Genomic DNA, 10562 nt, shown 5'->3' on the forward strand with positions numbered 1-10562 from the left:
AATGGCAGCAGGGCGCACCCACATGCTGCTCGCCAGACCTCCTTCAGAAGCAGCAGCCCAGCGGAGTGGACGGGTATGTCAAACTGAGCTGAGCAATCACGACACACAAAGGGTGGCCCACACTCTGCCCACTTAGCCTTTGGCTTAACTTCTCTCCCCGCCTTCGGTGAGGGTATGGGGCACTCATCCCTACTGGGTAGCTGAGCTTTCTTAGCAGAGAAAAGAAGAATGAGGAAGGCCTTTAAGTAGAAGAGCCCGAGGCACATCTGCCCTGTGGGAGGAAAGAATAAAGGAACCGCAGAGCACAAAAGGACATTTCGATTTCTTTTTGCCCAGTCTTTTCAGGTTCTAGGTGAAGAGACTGAGGCCCGAATCAACTGGTCTTATGCATGGTTGCGAAACAGGTCAGTGGTTTGTCCACTTCCACGTGCAGATTTATATTTCTGCCCTTGGTATCTTCATTCTCTCAGGCCTCCAGTTAGGAATCTACGCGTCATTTTGCATCTTTCCTTCCGGTCCTCTACTCTGTGTTTGGTGTAACATTGGCAGTCTGAAATCGGCCATGGCGGCAATATTCACAAGATGGAAATTGGCAAATGCTACAAATCAGTCTTTGGTTTTGTTTATATCCTGGAGAGTAGAGAGTTACTGGAACACCACTACCTTAAACACCATCTGCTTACCAGCCTGGTAAGGTACTCTCATCCATGCCTCTCTCCCTCTCCCGCTGTCTGTTATGCAATGGTCCTACCTGCAAGGGCTCTGCCTCGCCTTCCGAATGGTCCCTATCCTTCTGGGCTCATTCAAGTTCCACCCTGGCTCCTAGGAGCTGTAACCATAGTATATACCTCTGTATTGTTTCCCAACAACTCTCAATTTTCATATATATTTTTTCAAATTCTATGAGGAAGCCTATCTTGCAAATACCTGCCTCACCCCCTCACTTCCTTCAGGCTTTTGCTCATATGCCCCCTTGTCCTTGAAGCCTTCCTTACCACTCTCCCACTCCCAGAGGTAGGGAGGTGCCATCTGGGAGCGGGCCGTGGTCTGGTGGATGGTGGAAACAAGAGTGTGGGCTGTTAGCACAGCGTGGATAAAAATACCATGAGCAGAGGAACTGTGAGGATATATGCAGGGCTGGGAGCAAGTGACCCTTGGGGCTTCCTCTGGGTTGCCTGGAGATGAACCCAGAATGGCGGCTGCTTCTTTCCCTGTGGGAGGATCAGCCTGCGTTCCCAAGCAGAGAATGTTTATTCTCCATATTCCAGCCTGCTTTCATGCTTTCACTATAAAAAAGGAAAACCACAGGCGGTGGGTCCCCTTACGGAGCCCAGTGCCTGTGTGCCTCAGCCTCACCCTGCCCAGCACACCACTCTGCGGAACACGACGCGGGCACTGTGCATCTGCTGAGCTTCGGCCGCGGGCTCCAGCTGGAGCAAGTGACCCTGTGCCTGCTAATGAGACAGGCAGAATTGAAGAGTGGGAAGTCTTCATTTAGAAATGAAATTACCTCTGGAAGTCAGTGGAAATGGACACATGCAAACTTCCAGTAAGAGGCTAAGATCTAAGTTTTCAAAATCATTATTCTAATCACCTCTTGTCTCATCATCTCAGATGCTGTAATTAGAGCCACAAGTCAATGGTGACTTCTGTAAAGTTACTTTCGTCCCCTATCATGTCCCCCTGTCTATTATCTATTCTCTTTTTATCCTTTCTCTTTCCTTTCCATTTACTGTTAACTGTTCTTAAAGGAGTCATTTAAAAAACACCTTTGCTGTTTTCACACCGGGGAGTTCAAGTTGACATATGTGAAGATTGTTCCATCTCACAGCAGACTTGGCCATCCTGGACCTCCAGGTATGGGGTGGGGCACATCTGTGCTGGGGAGCAGCTCGTGTGCAAAGAGCCTTGGCTCCACAGGCAGGAACCAGCTGCTCAGACCGAAGCTGCAGTTCAGAACCAGATGGTGTTCCTTGCTGTCCATGTTTGCTGTCCACCAAAGTAGAGTTGCACAGTGAGGGAAGTCGCTCCAACCTCATGGCATTAATTATCTTATGATGCTTACAATGTGTCAAGCACTAATTTCAAATATTAACTCATGTTATTTAGTCCTCATAACAGTTTTATAAAGTAGGTGCTATCATAATCCCATTTTGTATATGCAGAGATTGAAACACACGGGGTGAAATAGATTGCCCAGGTCACAGACCTACTGAGATGGGGGCAGGGAGAGGGCAGTGGAGATGGGGTGGGATTTAAGCACAAGGAGTCCAGGTCATAGTGGCATTGGGAGGGTGAACAAGATAATACATCCTTAGAAGAGGACTAAACACAAAGGGCATTTGCTATTGTTATTATCATAATAACTGTTAACATATACACAATGTTACCAGTGTCCTGATAGACCAAGGAGGTAAGATCTGCCTATCTCTTTGGAGGACTGGTTTGGTTTGGTCATTTGTTGACATTCCAATTTCAAATCATCCCCATGTACTTCAGTCTTTAAGAAACACTGGAAATGAGATCCTATACTTTTTTATTTTTTAGGTGAGTTATGATGTTCAGGGAGTGAGAAATAGAGATTCAATTTTCAGAAAGTTGAGATTGATTTGGGGTAATCTGTTCTTTTTATTTGTATACAACCCAAATGACGTGACAGCAACCTTAAAGGGTGGTAATTTAGATTTCTGAAGTATTGTGTGTGCTGATTTGAAGCTGTTATGTACCCCCAGAAAAGGCCATGTGTTTTAATCCATTCCTGTGGGTGCAGATCTGATGTAAGTGGGACCTCTCGATTAGGTTGTTTCAATTGAAATGTGACCCACCCAATTCAAGGTGGATCTTTAATCCTTTACTGGAGTCCTTTATGCGAGGATAAAGTATAGAAAAAGCCAAAAGATCTCAGAGAAAAATACCTAGAGAAAGTAGAGAGAGAGAAAGCCCCCAAAGGAGATGAGAGAATCATTGAAACCAGAACTCAGGAGGGAAGTGCCAGCAGACATCACCATGAGACTTCTCATGTGGTAGAGGTATCCCAGATGTCATTATCCTATCTTCAGAGTACAGGTATCATCCTATTGAGGCATTTATTGGGACGTTTTCATGGCCTTAGAACTGTAAATTTCAAGTTAATAAATCCCCATTATAAAAGCCAATCCATTTCTGGTATATTGCATTCTGACAGCTTTAGCAAACTGAAACTGTGAGTTAATGGGGGTGGAAAGTACAGGTTTGACCATCTATCAAACCCATGCTTCATGCAGTGCAATGTGACTTTTAGGCAATTATTTTCCTTTTTCCTCCTCAATTGTCTGGAAAATGGAGCTAGTCATGATCACCCATCTCAGAGGATAGATGAGAATATTAAATGGTGAAAATATATTTAGCACATAACAGACACTGAAAACAATGTACCCTCTTCCCTTGATCGCCACCTAACATGTGTTTTCAATTCCTTTTTGAGTGTATTAATTATCTATTTCTGCATAATAAATTCCTTCAAGGATCCAAGCTACCTGAGTCCTCTGGAGCTCTCATAAAGCTGTGGTCAAGGAATTGGCCAGAACTGCAGCCACCTTAAGGCTCCATGGAGGGTCTTCCCCCTCCCAAGCTCACTCACATGTTTGCTGGGAAAATGCAGTCCCTCCCTCAGAGCCAGGTAGAGTGAGGGAACTCAGTCCTCCTTTGTTGTCCCTTGCCCAATGAGCCTCTCCATTGGGCAGCCCACAGCATGGCTACCAGCTTCCTTCTGAGGGAACTGGCAAGTGAGAGAGCATGAGATGGTGCCCAAGACAGAAGCTACAAACATTTGGTAACTTAATCTGAAAAGTGACCTAACATCACTTTTGCCATATTCTATTTGTTAGCAAGTCAATAGACACAGCACACACACAAGGAAAGGGCCTAAACCCTCAGAGGCAGGGATCACCGGAGGTAGGCTTAGAGGTTGCCTAATCATAACCTGCTTAAAACAAGGTGAAACAATCTTCCTGATCCAGCATCTTTAAAAGTATGTTTTCCAGAGAACCTGGCTAAGTCCAGATAGACAGTCATACATTCAAGTATCTGGAGTCGTAAAAATATTTGATGTGTTGACTGAGTTTCTCACTGTGCCTACCTGCCATGTGTCTTTGTACTCTCAGGTCCAGCCTGGCCTTTCTCAGCCCGAAAATTCATTTCCCAGACTCCTTTGCTCTCTGCTTTCCAGAAGGCACCCAGAGATGATGTTGACAGGACCAGCATAAGATTCACCTTCCATTTTTGCTGCATAGGGCTTCTCCAGCCTCCCTGGTCCTCTAATCCTGTGTCAGATTTACTGGGAGTTCCAACCCCAACTCCTGGATGCCACCATCACCTCTTCTTCCTTTTCTCCCTCTAGCCTTAGGGAGGGTAGCAGCTTTCTGCTGCTGTTTATCTTTGGATTGCCTCCTCTCAATGCTTTTCTCACCACTTACCTAATTCCCTCTATTAACTTCCTTCTATATGAAATCCCTAGACTGGTTTCTCTCTTTTCTACCAGCACACTGACAAACAGAGGGTTGGGTAAAAGCTCAGTGGGACTGAACACAATGGATGAACATTATTCTTAGCTGAGCAACTCATGTACACTTGTGTTCACAGTATTTCCTAGTCTTAAATCCCTTCCTTGGTCCTTCTGCTGCTAGAAGTCCAGAGGATTGCAGCTTCTTTAGGATGCACCTTTAACACAGGGGCTCAAGTATCTTCTTTTATAAAATGAGAGGTTTAATGACATCTATGGTCCCTTAAATCCCTGAATATTGGGGCCTCCAGAATTTCTGCATAGAAAAAGTTTACAAACTGCATTCCATTTAGGAGACATATGGGGAGGAGACTTGTCATGAAGTTGCATTTTGCAAACCACTTTGTGTGAAACCAAAAAAAAAACCCAAGCAAACAACAACAGCAGCAACGCAAAACCCTGAGTTGTCCATAACACAGAAGGGATGTGCTGTGCTCCTCCCTGGTGGAGGCCAGGGATTACACTGTGATTTTATAGACTATTTATATTGTCCCCCAAACTTACATGCCTACCCTCCACTTTCTACGCCACCACTAAATCAAGGAGAAGTGTATAGGAATAAAATTAACAAATATGAAAATAACATTGTTTGTACTTGGAAAGAAAATAATTTACCAAGGATGATGTGAATTAGTCAGGGGCGAAATCTTCACAGGGGTACAGGCAACACAGGTGACTTAACGTCTCTATGACTCAGGTTTATCTTCTGGAAAATGGTGATAATGGTAGCACATAGGGTTATTAGAAGGATTAATAGTATTTGCAAGTCCATAGTGCAGTGCCTGGCACATATTCTACCCTGAATTTTATGAATATGCTGCAATATTCTGAATTTATATTGTGATTGATAGGAATTATACTGGGAAATTATAATTATATGACTGTAGAGCTCATGTAAAAGCAACTGTGAGAAATGGAAGGTTGGTGGTTGTGGCAACTTGGAGTTGTATAGCCTAGAAAACCATGTTCTTAAACTTAATCCATTCCTGCGGCTGTGAATTCCTGTAAATAGGACTTTTTGATGAGGCTACTTCAGTTAAGTGGCACTGCACTGAATTAAGATGGGTCATAATCCTATTACAGATGGTCTTATACGGAAGAGCATAGAGGAAGAAAGCCACAGGGAGCAGCCAGTAGCTGGAAGTCAAAGGAACCCTGAAGAAAAAGGAGAAGCCAAGAGAAAATGCCATGTGCATTGCATCTGACCAAAAAAAGCCAAGGACTAAGGATCACCAGCAGGCAGCGCAAGAATGCCATAGACTTCGGGGAGAAAGTCTCACCTTCATGATATGTTGATTTTGGCCTACCACCTTCAAAACCAATAAATTTCCATTACTTAAGACAACCCATTGGATGGTGTTTGTTTCAGCAGCCAAGAAAATAAAATGGAGGTCTCTAGAAAAAGAAGAGTCCATAGAATGGTGACTTATTCAGTGTTTCTTTACCACAAATCAGAATGCAGATCACAAGTGTCCCTAGGATGGAGGAGCTGATGGATGAGAACACTGATGCATAAAAATATCCCTTATTATAACTCTATGCTCAAAATGCATCCTTTAATCTTTATTTTGGTCTGCCAACCAGAAAGTAATACCATGAGCACATATATGATCTTTTTTTTTTTCTCAACAGATGAATTATGTTGTGTCTTTAAAATAACACAAATAGGTTTTGGGAAACACCTGGCATCTTGTTTCCATGGCAGGACAATTCATAGATCTTACTCATCAACCTGCTGAACTGTTCCTTTTTCAGAAGTGTAGATGCCATCCTAAAATTTTCTGATCTCCTTGCTTTTAATGGTTGTGGCTTACTGGATCAAAGCAGCTGAATTTGATACAAGTGCAATGCCATTTCCTTTGATAGTTAATTCACTTTTTTGGCTTCAGATATAGAATAAGCAATGCCTGGCCTCATCTGAACTATGTGGATTTGTTTTGGTCTGCCTGGGCAGTCACCGGAAATCGAACCCAGGTCTACGGCATGGCAGGAGAGAAGTCTGCCACTGGGCCACCATGGCCAACCCATGTGGACATGTGTTTACCCTAGAAATTTTGGATTTCAGCAGAAGACCCACTCTCCTGAATGACAGCATTGGAGGGGGAGGGCGCACACCCAGACTTCAGCTGGTAACCGAAGAAGCCCTGTGTAATGCCCTTCACCATGCTCTGCACATAACTGAGGATAGTGGGACTGTAGGCAGTTCCTTTCTATCTCTCCATCATTTGTCATCCCGAAAGCCTTGTGTCCTACACCGCATGTGTTTAAATCCCCTCTATAGGGTTCCTCTGGGACTCTGCAAAACTTGGCTTCCTTCAGGGCGATGTTGACATTGTTTTGAATGTCGACAGTCTGGGTGCTGAGAATGATCTCCATTCTCACAGTAGATGTGGCAAACTCTGTTATTTTTAATATTAAAGGTGTCTTTTTACAAGTAAATAAATTAATGACATTATTTATAAGTCTGTCTCTTGTGAATTGACATCTGTATAATCCTAATGATTGGTGACATGCACAGGTACTCACCATGTGCCTGGCAGAGTTATAAGCACTTAAAAAACATTCACTTATCTAATCGTGGCAGCCATCTCACTAAGGTATTAATAGTTGTACCGGTTAGGTTTTGCTAAGTTATACAACAAACGGCCCCTAAAACTCAGCAAGGGTAAGAGTTATTTCGGGTTCAAATTACAGGTCCTTGTGGATCAGCTCTGGCTTTGCTCCACATCTTCATGGAGTGACCTAGGCAACGGAGCATTTTCTCTGCCTGTGACATACTGTTCTCACAATAGAGGGGAACTTGAAAATAATGGGATCTCATTGAAGCTCTTAAAGATTCTGCTGGAAAGTGGACACATATTACTTCTACCCGTATTTCATTGACCAAAGCAACTTGCGTGGTTATGGCTAATGTTGGTGTGGTGAGATATTGCACTACTCAGTGGGGAGGGACATGATAGATCCATTTCAGTGTCCAGGGATATGCAATCCTCCACAAAGAATAGCAAAGCATTGGGAGCAAGAGTACAGTCTACCACACTCTTATTCTCAAACAAATTTTAATTGAGAATTAGAGAGTTTAGTTAATTTCTTAGGGTTTCACAGCTAGCAAGTGGTAGAACTGGAATTTGAAATGGAGCAGTCTGCCTCCAGAACTTTGACAGCTAGACTCCAGGATGGCATTAGTTATTATTGTCTCCTAATATTCACACAAGTGAGTAGCTCCCTCCCAAACTGGATTGAACTGGCCTACGCAGCAAGGGGGATGTTGTGGAAATGGAGATCTCTTCTGAAATTAAGTCAGAAAAGATATTGTGGCTTCTGTCTTGCTCTGTCTTGAATTCCTCACTCTGTAGTATGCCAATTGCCACTTTGTGAGGAGTCTCCAGCAGTCCTTCAGAGGGAGTCCATGTAACAAAGAACTGAGGCATTATTCCAATAGCCATCTTGAATTTGAGCCTTGATCCTTAATTTGGATCTTCCAGCCCCTGTAAGGTCTTCAGATGACTGCAGCCCAAGCTAACTTTTTGATTGCAATTTTGACAGAGATCTTAAATCAGAAGCACCCAGTTAAGTCACCCCTGGATTACTGGCCCATGGAAACTGTGTAAGGTAAGAAACATTTCTTAATCATTTTAAGCCACTAAATTCTGAGATAATATGTTGTACAGCAACAGATAACTAATAGAAGAATCTATCTGCTTAACCGTTAAGCCAAACTACCACTGCATATGAATTGTTGATCCTGTGTAAATGAATGATCCTTACATTACAAACTAGCAATTCCAAGTAATGTAGGGGAAATGGAGAGAGAATAGTAAAGGGGTGTTGAGGAAAAATTTAATATCAAATATGATAGAGAAAGCGAAAAGCAAAGAAAAGATAAACAGTAAAGCCAAATTCCACTTGGTCTTGCTCATTGATCCATCTCTTCTAAAGACACCAGGAAGATATTTGAGTAAATAGTTGCTGAAGAGATTAATTTGGAAAAAAATGACAGATTCAATATTAAGGTTAATAGTGAAACTATTGATTCTCACTGGGTCATCTTTCTAGACAGAAGAAATACTTCCTTGAGCTCTGGCAAAGATTAAGGGGTCTGTGTTTTAACTCTTAAGAATATAAACATAATCCCTCCACCCACAGAGGCCCCTGCAGGTGCCACCACAGAAGTTTTGTCCCCGGGCTAAAATAGGGTGGGTGGCCCTGGAACCACCCAATAAGAATTTTGTATATATATATATCAAAAGATAAGATAACGTCTGCAACTTCTGCCCATTGGGTTCTTGTCTCTAGGCATGGTGAAGTTGGAAAAAGTTTCCTTAACCCTTCTCCAGGATGAACTACCTGCCAGAAACCATGGAGAACACTCTTACTGAGAGCCAAAGCTCTCATTGCATGATGTCCATTCCATCAACCCCACACAACTCATGGCCAGGATTGAGTCCGATGAATGATGGGGAAAGAAAGGCACATCCAATATCACGAGAACTACTTTCTGTTTGTTTGTCACCTTTGACCTCTTATTTGTAACGTTACTGTGGTTAATAGAGTTAAATGTAAGTTTGTTTTTTTCTATGACTTTGTTTCCAAAGTGAAAAAAAAAAATTTCTTGTTTTTCTCGTTATTTCTGTCTCATTCTGTGGGTTACATCTTTGGCCTAATAAGAAAACATTGCTGTCTTCCAGCTGATTTGGACCTTTCTTGTTCTTTAATGCTCTTGTTTAAACCAAGCCTGGTTAATTTAAAACTCACTGTGAGATTATGAAATTTGAACTCATTCATTTCGCTTTGTTCTATAATGGGAGTTGGCAGACTACAGTCCATTGGCCAAATCTGGGTGGCCTGTTTTTATAAATAAAGTTTTATTGGAACCCACCATGCTTATCTGTTTACACATTGTATATGGCTGCTTTTGTGCTGAGTACTTGAGTTGAACAGTTGCAGCAGAGACTGTCTGACCCACCAAGCCAAAATATTTACTATCTGGTCCTTTACAGAAAGAAAGTTTGCCAACCCTTGTTCCATAAAATGTAGCATGCTTCTTGAATATACTTTAGATGCTGCTTCTATATTCTAACTCCCATTTTAGGATTTTATTTTTGCTTTATTGCACAGGAGATTTATTAATGTTTTATGAAACATAACGTAAGTCTCATATATAATTTTAACTTCTCTAGTTACCATATTTGTAACAGCAAAAATAAACAGGCAAAAATTCATTCTTTAAAATCTATTTCATTTACGTCATTATGGCCCTTTTCTCCCCAAAACCTTGGATCTGATTATGTTCCTTACCAATAAATAAAAATACGTGAACTCTTCCGGAAGACATTCTTTACAGGCAAAACTTGTCTCCTCCCTGCACCTTCAGCAGTTCACTTATTTTCAGGAAATATTTGTTAAGACTTAGCTAATAATAGTTTAATAATCATAAACTCTGGTTTATTATTAAGATTACTCTTTGCCTGACATAATGTTACGTGTTTTACAAGAAATATATTTAAATGGAGAAATTTTGAAAATATGGTGAGATTCCTGATTGAAAATTATTTTGAATATTTATTTATTTTGAATGTCAACATCTTAATGTAAACTTTGATTAATATTCTGATTCTTAACACCAATTTCAGCTCTAGACTCCAAACTCTTAATAATTATGATTATTAGATCTCATTTAGTTTCATCATGAATCCTAATAGAAGAATAAAACTGATTATGGAAGCATACAATTTTATTTACCAAAAGTCTACATCTAGGCAGTAATAATTGATATGCTATGAATTCAAAACTTTCAACTCTTTAAGAGCTATCCAATTAAGAGCTCTTTAAGAGCTTATAATCAAGAATTAATAGATTAGGAATGCATATGACCTATTTTGTTGGATAATATTCAAGAGATTTAATTTTACTGAATTCCCAGAACATAAGATCTACCCATTTCAAAACACGTTAGCCTCCCACCACACACATACACACACAAATTGTCCGGACATATTTTTGAAGAATGTAAAAGGACCTT

The sequence above is a fragment of the Tamandua tetradactyla genome, chromosome 25 (genome assembly GCF_023851605.1).
Source record: "Tamandua tetradactyla isolate mTamTet1 chromosome 25, mTamTet1.pri, whole genome shotgun sequence".
Taxonomy (NCBI): Eukaryota; Metazoa; Chordata; class Mammalia; order Pilosa; family Myrmecophagidae; genus Tamandua; species Tamandua tetradactyla.